Below are 10584 nucleotides of genomic sequence, written 5' to 3'. Positions count from 1 at the left end.
ATCACCAGTCTCTCCCATTCCCCCACCCCCTCCCCTCTGAAGCCCTCAGTTTGTTTCTCATAGTCCACCGGTGTTTCTAATACACAGAACAAAATTCTCAGAAAGTACATGCAAAAACCTCTACGACGCAGATGGCCACAGAACCCGACCATTTGATCATTTTACTGGTGATGGCAACGGAACACCAGATGTTCCCAAACTCTACCACCGACTTGAGCTCTCATTTTAGGCTTGATACTTTGCTTTTCCAGTTTTGCTAATGACACAGACATGATTTAAATCCTTGATGTTTCAATTATAGTCAAGGACACATCCAACAAATCGGCCTGAAATTTCCTCCCAACACAGTGCGATCTATGTCCAGTAGTTTTGGGGAGCTCTTTCACCAGCAAAATTGCAATGCAGACGGTCTTTGAATTACACTGCCTGACTAAGGAAAGCAAGATTTGCATTGTTTTGCCAATGCCAATTGTATCTATAGCAACCAAGCCATTCTTCCCAGTTAAAGTTGTAAAATCATCTCCATAAATTTATTTTATGGCCCCAGTTGAATGGTCATTACAATAGCTCTTCGGTCTCATAATATCTGCAGTCAGGGGATGGATATATTACTGTTTCTGTTCAATGTTTTGTTATAATCTAGCAAGTCAATAGAGAATTTATAGCCCCCTGGGGCATGCAGATACCCCAGCTGAGCTGCCATATGATAGCCTCCTATCTTCACAGATTTTCAAGTATAAGCCATTTTGTGCTGTCCATGATTAGTCATTTAGGAATAAGCACCTTTTCTAAATCCGCAGTGTAATGATTAGATAAACAAAATAAATCTAGGTCATAACCTGGTTCAGCATCACCAGTTGTGTGCAGGGCTATGGGCCGCCATAATGGAACTAGCTGAGGAAGAGGAGCACACAGCGTTGTTTTTTAAATAGCCATTCGAAATTCTTACATTGTCAACACAGGTTGGAGGACCAGGCCACCTCACAGCAGTCCGTTTTAGTAGGAAGAGCCCTGGACTTGTATACACGCTGGCCAACTTGCCTTGGTTTGCCCAGGACTGTCCCAATGTTAGCACGGGCAATCCCTCATCTCGGGAACCCCCTCAGTCCCAGGCAAATGGGACAACTGGTCATCCTAACTCGGAGTTGGAGTCCCAACTCTGTGATTCAAGTTGTGTGACTTTGAGCATGATGCTTCATTTCCTCATGGAATGTTCCTCATGGGTATAATAGAGGGAGTGGCAGCTCTCTTTCAGGCCTGTTGTGAAGATGCCGGGTTAAAACAGTGCCTCAACCTTGGATTCTGGTATTAAGGCACTGCTTGCTCCCAGGGATTCAGTGCGACTGTCTGCCGCTCCGTGAAATGGTAACTTCCAGACCAATACAGCCCTGGCCGACTTGTATATGTAAGGTGTTTGTGACTCAGCTATTTGTAACCCAAGGACTCTTTTTCCCTATTAACTAAAAGAAAATTCTGAGCCTTGGTAGTTGGAGGTATTCCACCAGAAGCCTGACATCTGATTATTCTGGTAAATGTGTCTTTTGTTTGGTTATGGGGCTGTAAAAAATCTTTGAGTTTTTAATGTATTCAATGTCACATTGGGGGGATTTACAAGAAACACTATTGATGTTTAAATGCATTTGTAGAAAACCATTTTGAGTTCTTGAATTATAACATGGATATCTGATTTTCATGAAAGTCAGGAGAGGCAAGACTGAATCTCAAACTGGGGAAAGGGATCTGGGCTTTTTCATTTTCTTTCTTTTTTTTATAATATTTTTTTTATTATATTATGTTAGTCACCATATAGTACATCCCTGGTTTTTGATGTAAAGTTCCATGATTCATTACTTGCGTATAACACCCAGTGCACCATGCATTACGTGCCCTCCTTAATACCCATCACCAGCCTATTCCATTCCCCCGTTCTTATTAAGATAATCAGGTGCTCAAGCTTTCAGGCAGTTTCTAAGACTTCATCCAGCTTTAATGTCTTTGTTGTATGAATACTTGCTGGTGGCCATTCAAATGAAGAACAATCGCCATCTAGTGTTCATTTTAAGTGTACAATTTAAAATATCTAATATATATATATATTTTTTTTGATGTCTTTTTAAAAAAAGGTATTTTAATATGATTCAAACGTTGGAACACCTAAAACGGTAGAGTGCTATTTCCCACTTGCCAAATTTCCCCCACTTCAGCCCCACATACACAAAAGATAAACACTGTTAGTAGTTTCTGGTGTGTCCCTTAAGAGAATAAAAAAAAAGCAACAACATATAGGCAAGCAAAAATGCAGTCTTCTTCCCCGACCCCCCGACTTTTTAACATATAGTACAGCAATAAAAGTAATATATTTACTTGTTTGCACCTTGCATTTTTCATTTAAAACATTTCTTGGCAGCTTCCTTATGTAGGCATATAGACAGATTTTTCCTTTTTATGTAATAATCTCACTGATTGGCCAGACCGTACTTCACGCCATCACTCATCTCTTAGATGTTTGCAGTGTTGTGCTATGGAAGAGCTATTTCTGCCCATGTAACATTGACCTCACCTCTGGTAGTGCGTTTTGGGAGTGAGGGTGGGCAGGGGAATGGAATAGACCTCTAATTAAAATGTCTTAACTTGTCTCTATTGAGAAATGTTCTTTAATGCTTTTCCATTTTCTGAGTCATTAAAGGCATCATCCTGGGAGCAGGTTACTGGATCTACTGCAAATATTGGGGTTGAATTGAAGGGTAGGTGGTCAGATTTTCTGTGTACTTTGTTTTTTAAAATTTCTTTTCTTTGCTGAAGACTAATGGCTTTTTTCAGCAGAGGCCAATGAATGAAAACCTAGAAAAGAAAAGGATGAGTGTTGGCTGAGTGTGTGACCCAAGTGGATGGAAGTTGGATATAAGAATATTCTGGAAAGTTAAAATGCCAAACAAAGACAAGCTCTTACCTATTTCTTCAAATCCAAAAAGCTCATTCATTTCACATTTCAAAAGTTCAGAGTACTTTAAATTTGGTGTCTTTTCTGAAAAGTTGTTATTTTTTGATGATACATTTAACAATTAATGGCCACTTACAGTAGAGAAAATATGTTATCCCAAATTCCGATATCCTACTGCTTCCAGGTTTTATCCAAGTCCAGAAAAGCTCAGAAAAGAAAAGTCCATCATCTCCACATAAAAAGTTAAAGAAAAGACAACAAAACTTAATGTAGCTTGGAAAAAAATAAATAAAAAATAAAAAATACATATGTATGTATGTAACAGGTAGTATACAGATTTAGTAAAGATGAATATTGAAGCCAGAAATTGGTACCAGGCTTAGAGCTCACAAGAACAATTTTTCCCTTGGTCCTGCTGTGTCTCTAGGATCTATGTCTGTGTGACATGGATCCAATTCAGTCACGTATCTTCAGCATAGACTCCCCCACTCAAAGGTGACTCTCCCAGATCTGGCAGCTCTCTGAGCCAGACCCTTGCTGACAGCACACTCCCCCAAAAAACTTCTCTGGATGACTTAGAAATCTCCCTAATGGCCAATGGAAATGTTCACTTTGAAAACTTAGCAGTTAATCTAAGATTTCCTGTCCATATATCCTGATGAATAACACAGTTTAGGGCACGTGGTGAAGGAATGACACAGAGTGCGTTCTCAGGAGTCAGCTCCCTTCCCTCCCCGCTCCTTATCCAGCCACCTCTCCAGGGATTGTGTCTTTTCATCTAGTTCAACACAGGACCTTGAAGAATAACCAGATTATGAGGATAATAACCACATCAGCAAGAGTAGCCCAGTGCTGACTCCTCAATAGTTTTCTTATCTCCCTTGCATCTTCACCACAACCCTGCACAGTGGCTGCTATTACGATTCCTTCTAAAAAGGAAACAAGGGGGAAGCAAAGCTTAGAAAGATTAAGTAAAAGGGCGCCTGGGTGGCTTAGTCAGATAAGCATCCCACTGTTGGTTTTGGCTCAGGTCATGATCTCAGGGTCGTGAGATCGAGCCCCCTGTGGGGCTCTGCGCTCAGCAGGGAGTCTGCTTGAGAGTCTCCCTCTCCCTCTTCCCCTAAAATAAAGAAATAAATCTTTCTTTTAAATTTTATTTATTTATTTGACAGAGATAGAGACAGCCAGCGAGAGAGGGAACACAAGCAGGGGGAGTGGGAGAGGAAGAAACAGGCTCCCAGTGGAGGAGCCTGATGTGGGGCTCGATCCCAGAACTCCGGGATCACGCCCTGAGCCGAAGGCAGATGCTTAACGACTGCGCCACCCAGGCGCCCCGAGAAATAAATCTTTTTAAAAAAAGTTTAAATCAAGTGCCCAAGGACACCAACATGAACTGGTGGAACTTGGATGTGAACCCAGAAAGTCAGACTCCAAAGTCTAATGCTTAATCATATTTGAGTCCATAAAGGAAGGTCTCAATAAATGGGCATGGAGAAGGTCAACCAGGTAGCACTTTCTAGTTGCCAGTAGCTTTTACGTGCATTTGGTCCTTGGATGTGCTTGGTGACTAGAATGAGTATTCCTGTTTTGTGGATGAGATACTAGAAGCCCAGAGAGGTAGAAAGACCTGTCCAAGCTCACACAGATCATTAACAAAGTTCAGATCTTAAACATGAGTCTTCTGATGCTTTGTCAAGGGAGATTTCCCAGCCAGAAATTATATGAGCTTCAAATTCCTTACCTGTAAAGGGAGGACAGTACTTACCCACATACCTGCTTGCCTGACAGCTATAAAACGTCTCGGAACACAGTGTAGGCACCAAAACTAAATCGTCCTATGAGTCAACCCAAGGTTATTTATTTATTTATTTATTTATTTATTTATTTATTTAGTAGGCTCCATGTCCATGTAGGGCTCAAGCTCATAACCCCAAGATCAAGACCTGAGCTGAGATCAAGAGTCAGATGTTGAACAGACTGAGCCCCTCAGGGGCCCCACGGTCACATTTAATTAACATTCGAAGTTCTCCGAGTTGAAGATGTATGGAGGGAGAAGGTGCAACACTTCCTAAGAGGGGGAAAGAGAGGGAAATGCCCCAGGTCATTCTCTATATAGGACAAGGTGGTTGTAGGCTCAGATGTCCAGACAGGAAGAGAAAGCTGGGGTGGGGGTGAGGGGGAGAAAGAACAGCTCAGGCACCATGGGCAAGTCAACTCCCGTCTACTCTTCAGACTGCACAGGTAAAATGGAGTTAGTAATGACGGCTACTTCATAACAATGTGGAGGGTATGAAATGACCTAGTGTACTTCCTACGGTTAGTGCCGTGCCTGGCGTGGCTTTAGAAGGCAATAACTAGTCCCTCTCATTAGGGAGATTAGGAAAACATTACATAAGATCTTAAGAAGTATTATGGTGGCGTCTATCTACAGTTTTCATGTTATCCCAGGTCTCCAGTCATATGGGGCACATTTTCCAGTGACAAGAAGATTGGATTCATGGCAAAATGTTCTATCTCAGTCCCAGAGCAGAAAGTCCCACCTTTCCAAGCCTCACTTTTTTCTTGTATAAAATGGGAATAACATCTTACCTACCTCATGGAGAGGATATGAGATCCAATGAGATAATGCAGGAGAAAATGTCAGGAAAACCATGGGACAAAGGTGGATGATTGGTGTCGTGGTGGCAGTGATGATGGTGATGATGACATTATGGTTTTTCAATTATCGTCTTGAAATTTAAAGCAGAAACAATTTTTGTAAGCCCAACTCTATCTAAAATGCCCTTACAAAAACTAAATATGTAAAGGGAAGCTATAGCAAATATGCAAGGTAAGGATAGTATCAGAATACCCAGCAAGTTTAACAACCAGCATGTAAGCTGAAATACAAGGATGGCCAGCAGGGGGAGACAGACAATCACGTTGGCGTAATAGCTTGTTTTCCTACGTGTTTGGAGTGGACGTTAACAGGTGCGCTGCGTATGGACCTTAGGGCATCCACATGCTTGCTGTGGTTCTTGTTCCATATGCTCTGGGAATTCAAGGGATTAAGCATTAGAACAATAAATCTGACTTGAGGGGGCTGATGTTTAAATGGAATGGTCATCTCAGACCCCACATTTCAAGGCTCTTTCTTACTAATTCCTGCCCCGGGGGCCTCCCTCACTGTCTGCGTTCTCCAGTCTCCTCCCAGAACTCCTTTGTGCTTTCATAATGCCCAGTACTCCTCCTTTATCACATTCCCTGACTCTTCCCTCAAACCCACACCCAAGCCTACAGAACATCCCATTAGCTCGATCTCCAACATGTATCTGGAATCTGACCACATCTCACCATCCTGGTCCAGCCCCTAATTTCCTCGGGTTCTTGCAAAAGTCTCTTTGACTAGTGTCCTGATTCTGCCCCTTGCAGTTAGTCTTTCCCCAGAGCAGCCAGAATGCTGCTTCTGAAACACAAAACAGATGGAGTCCCTCCCCAGGCGAAAGTTCTCCAAAGGCTCCTCAGGGCACTAGAGCAAAATCCAAAATGGAGTCTAAGCCCCACGGGGTTCTCCGGCTCCCCCATTCCATGCCTGGCTGCCTCATCTTCTCCTCACTCTCCCTGGCTCACGTGCTCCCGCCACAATGGCCTCCTCACTGCTGGGGTCTTGTGCTGGCTCCTTCCTCAGCCTGGAATGCTCGCTAGGTCTCCACATGGTGAGTTCTCCTTCCTCCTGTCTTGGCTGGAATGTCTCTCTTGCTGTGCGGTCTTCCTCCACCACCCTCTATATACTGCACTGCTCCAGGCATCCCAAAGCCCTCTGCCCTTCTCTGCACACTTGCATGAAGGGTCATAGTGCTTCCTGTGTGCTGGAGACTGTCCTAGGCACTTCCAGAGCATCTTGCTTACTTCTCACAACATTCCCTGTGATGTGGGCCTTATTATGATTTGCATTTTATAGATGAGGGAAGCGAGGTACAGAAAAGTGAGGTAGCTTGACCAGAGTCCCAGAGCTCACGCAGGGAGGAGCGAGGCTGTACGTGGCCCGGGCTGCCTCCCGTTGCACTCAGTACCCCAAGTCGGCGTGTTTACATACACACTTACTTCTTTCCTGTCTCCCTCTAATGTAAGCTCTAAGAGGGCAGGGACTTCTGTCCGTTTTAGTCATTGCTGTATTCCTCGGAAAGAGCTAGCACATGTAAGCACAGGTGCTCAGTAAGTGTTTGTTGAATGAATTAACAAACTTACCATAAGTACAAGAGGTGATGAATAGTGTGCAAGGTCTCTGAGTGCAGGGGCTGTCTGTCTTGTTTGGTGCTAAACCCCCATGCCTAGGGAGCACTTGGGCTGGAGGTGGCCCTCAGTAGGTATTCTCAGATGAAACGGCAAATAGGTTCCAGCTTCTTATCAGTAAACGAGGTAGATGGCCTTTAAGGTCCCTCCAGCCTGCAAGCTGGCATTGTCTTTCATTTGTGTTACCTTTCGTTTCACGTTGGGGAAGAGAATCACAGATCATTTAACATAGACAAGTCACATAATCCCCAAAGGCTAGCACAGTGCCTATCACGGCCATTCTCCATAAATCATTACTGACTCAATCAGTGATCAAGGGACTGTTTTTGGAAGAACATTCTACAAGGTCGTGTGGATTATTCTGTCAACTGGAAAGGACACGAGCAGGGCAGGGAGGGGACCTGTGAAGCTGCTGCCATGAGGTCAAGCGAGAGTCAGCGAGGGCAGAAGGGGTTACTAGCCGGCCATGGGTACAGGGGTGGCAGCGTGAAGAGAGTTACCCCTTGGAGGAGGGAAGGAAGAGACTGGTTTTGGGTGTGATGGGTGTGGACGAGATGAAAAACATGCATTTGGAGAGACATACCCAGGACCAGAGCTGGGGGTGGAGCTTTCCAGAAGCAGGCATCCAGGTCATCAGAGAACCGAGTGCAGAGAGAGCACAGCCAGAAACAGAGCCTGTGGGACTGCCCAGTTCCAGGAACTTGGAGGAGGAAGGGCAGGAGAGGGCCGGGCAGGGTGGGAGGAGCCGGACCCCAGGGTGCCATGCTGTGCCAGTCTGTGTGGAGCTATCTCCACAAGGAGAAGGAGAGGAGCAGCGCCAAAACCTGCCGAGGTCAGGAGGCTGGGCTTCGAAGGCGCGAGCCACCGGCGCGCTCAGCTGGGCAGAGAGGCGCTGGGGGGCACCAAGGTGCAAGTGGGGGGTGGCGGAGAGTGGAAGCAGGGGCCACACACATCCTTTGCTCTTTGCTGGCCGTGGCTTTGGGCCGGTTACTCATTCTCTGGGCTTCAGCCTGTCCACCTATAAAACACTTACAGCATAATACGCCCCCATCAAAGGGCTGTAAAAGTCAGACAAGCGGAAACAAAGTCCTTAGTGCCCAGTGAGTTTTCCTTACACGTAAACTGCAATTAGTGAACTGCAACTCGGGAGAAGTACGATAAAAAAACAGTGGGGATACGTTTGAAACTGAAGAGGAGAATGATTTTTTTTAAATAGTATTTTTTATTATATTATGTTAATCACCATACAGTACATCCTTAGTTTTTGATGTAACGTTCCATGATTCATTAGTTGCGTATAACACCCAATGCACTGTGCAATACCTACGAGGAGAATGATTATCTCAGACCTTGAAGCATAGGTGGGTCAAGGAGTCTTCGGTGCAAGGTCATTGGGCTTTGCCCTCATTCCCGGGTCACTCGGGGCCTGAGGCAGAGATTCTGCATAAGAAAGAGTCAAAGAGGTGAGAGGGGGTTAGGCAGACCTCGTCCAGAGGGAGGTTGGGAGGATGGGCCCCTGGGAGGAGGTAGGGATGTTGCTTCCTCATAGATGCGAGCACAGGGCAGAACAGAGGGGCGTGGCAGCAAGTGATGGAGTTTGCAAAGAGCAGGGAGAGGACAGGTGCTCCAGCAACTGAGAAATTTGCCATTCTTGGAATTCATTTGGGCCTAGTGCTGCATGCGGGACCCCTGGATAGCTGCTTTCCACTCTAAAAACACAGATGGGGCCCAGCTCTGGCCAAACCTGGGATACAGAGATGAATGAGGTCTGTCTTTACCTAAAGAATTCACAGTCTAGAGGGGACGAATAGAATCACAAATTCACTCACCCATTCATTCATTCACTCATTCATTCGGCAAGCTTTCTTAAGCCCCACTGTCTATGGCTCATGGCCCTAAGACTTGCCTTAGCTCTCTGCGCACAAATCCAAGACATTGCTTATCAAAATGGTCTCTGTACATGTCTGCTCCTCTGCCCCGGCTAAGCTTTTAGAAGACACCTGTCCTTTTCATTGCCCTAATTCCAATAACACAGAGCTATACAATAACATAGTTCAACTTAATGATTGAAACTTAAGTGTAACATATTAAAAACCAAAATGAAACCATAAAGGATGAAATAAAGCAGATCCTAAAATCAATACAAACAGCAGCAAATTAACCCAACTGTATATCACCTTGGTAACTCAACCACCCAGACAATGGGAATTAATTCAAGACTTGTCTTTTTTGAACATAACGCCTTGACTGTGTATTATTAGTGAAGTGTATTCTGAGGGCAAAAATAACCCCAAATAAACCTTGAACTTTAATCAATAGGTTTGTATGGACCTACTTCATGATTTGCAGGTTAGACCAAACGAGTCCATGAACACATGTGTAAAAGGGGAGAAGCTGAGGAAAACACCAGGGTGTCGGATTTGAATTTGTGGGGGGTGACTGTGAACTCATACATATTTGCAGATGCAAAATCACTTAGCTACATTGCTAATTTTGCCATATTTATTTTAATTCCTCTGAGGTCTTAATTCAAGAACACTTGTAGAATTCTAGACATCGTACTGAGCACTTTATGTGAAGTATTTCATTTAATCCTCACCACTGACACTGTGTGTATGTATAACTCTTATTGGAAACATGAGAAACTTGCCCAAGATAATGGCAAAGCCAAGTCTGGTCTCACCCCAGAACTGTGCTTATAATCACAGGGATAAATAAGCCAGTTCGTACTGTAGCCCCATCTTAAAACACTGCATTCATCTGTGACACTAAACTTGATCTTACTGCTAAAATAAATAGGCCTTACAGGGGAACAAAAGACCCTTAGGAATCACCTAATTTGTCAACAAAAGCATTTGTGCTCAGTTGGAATACGGCATATTTTAAGGGGCCTGATAGGCAAGCATGTGAGGTTTTAGACCTGGCTTTGCCAATCTGGCACATGGCCTTATGCAAGTTTATTAGACTTCCCTGAGTCTATGCTTCCTCTTTTCTGAATTGAAGGAGCTGGAGGACACAAGGAGTCACAGACTCAAACGTCTACAGGGCTTGACACGAATGAGTAAAATGACCCCCATGACCTGTGTCCTATCTATGGTGTTGGTCACCTCTCAGCTCCAGGTGTGCACACCTGAGGTCACCAGATCTTCCTATTTATCAAGAGGAGCCAGGAATCCAGACTTTTATGTGACACCTTTCAAATATTAAATTAAAAAAATAATAAAAAGCTTGCATGAGTAAAAAATAAGCAAAGAAAACAAAACAAAAAACCCAAAAAACAAAACCAGCTATACGAGTTTGTGGTCCGCAGGCCAACACCTTGTAATTTTGGGATCAGATGAACTCTGAAGTCCTTTCAAGAATGCTTTGTT

At 44.1% G+C, this 10584-nt stretch overlaps 1 pseudogene; it reads right to left on the bottom strand.

Annotated features, from left to right (window-relative positions):
* LOC100481574 lies at positions 1-6635 on the bottom strand (annotated as a pseudogene).
* Between the last annotated feature and the right edge of the window lie 3949 nt (positions 6636-10584).

Source organism: Ailuropoda melanoleuca, chromosome 11, assembly GCF_002007445.2.
Source record: "Ailuropoda melanoleuca isolate Jingjing chromosome 11, ASM200744v2, whole genome shotgun sequence".
In the NCBI taxonomy this organism is placed as follows: domain Eukaryota; kingdom Metazoa; phylum Chordata; class Mammalia; order Carnivora; family Ursidae; genus Ailuropoda; species Ailuropoda melanoleuca.
Note: the sequence above shows the minus strand (reverse complement) of the source record. Positions and strands in the feature narration are given on the sequence as shown.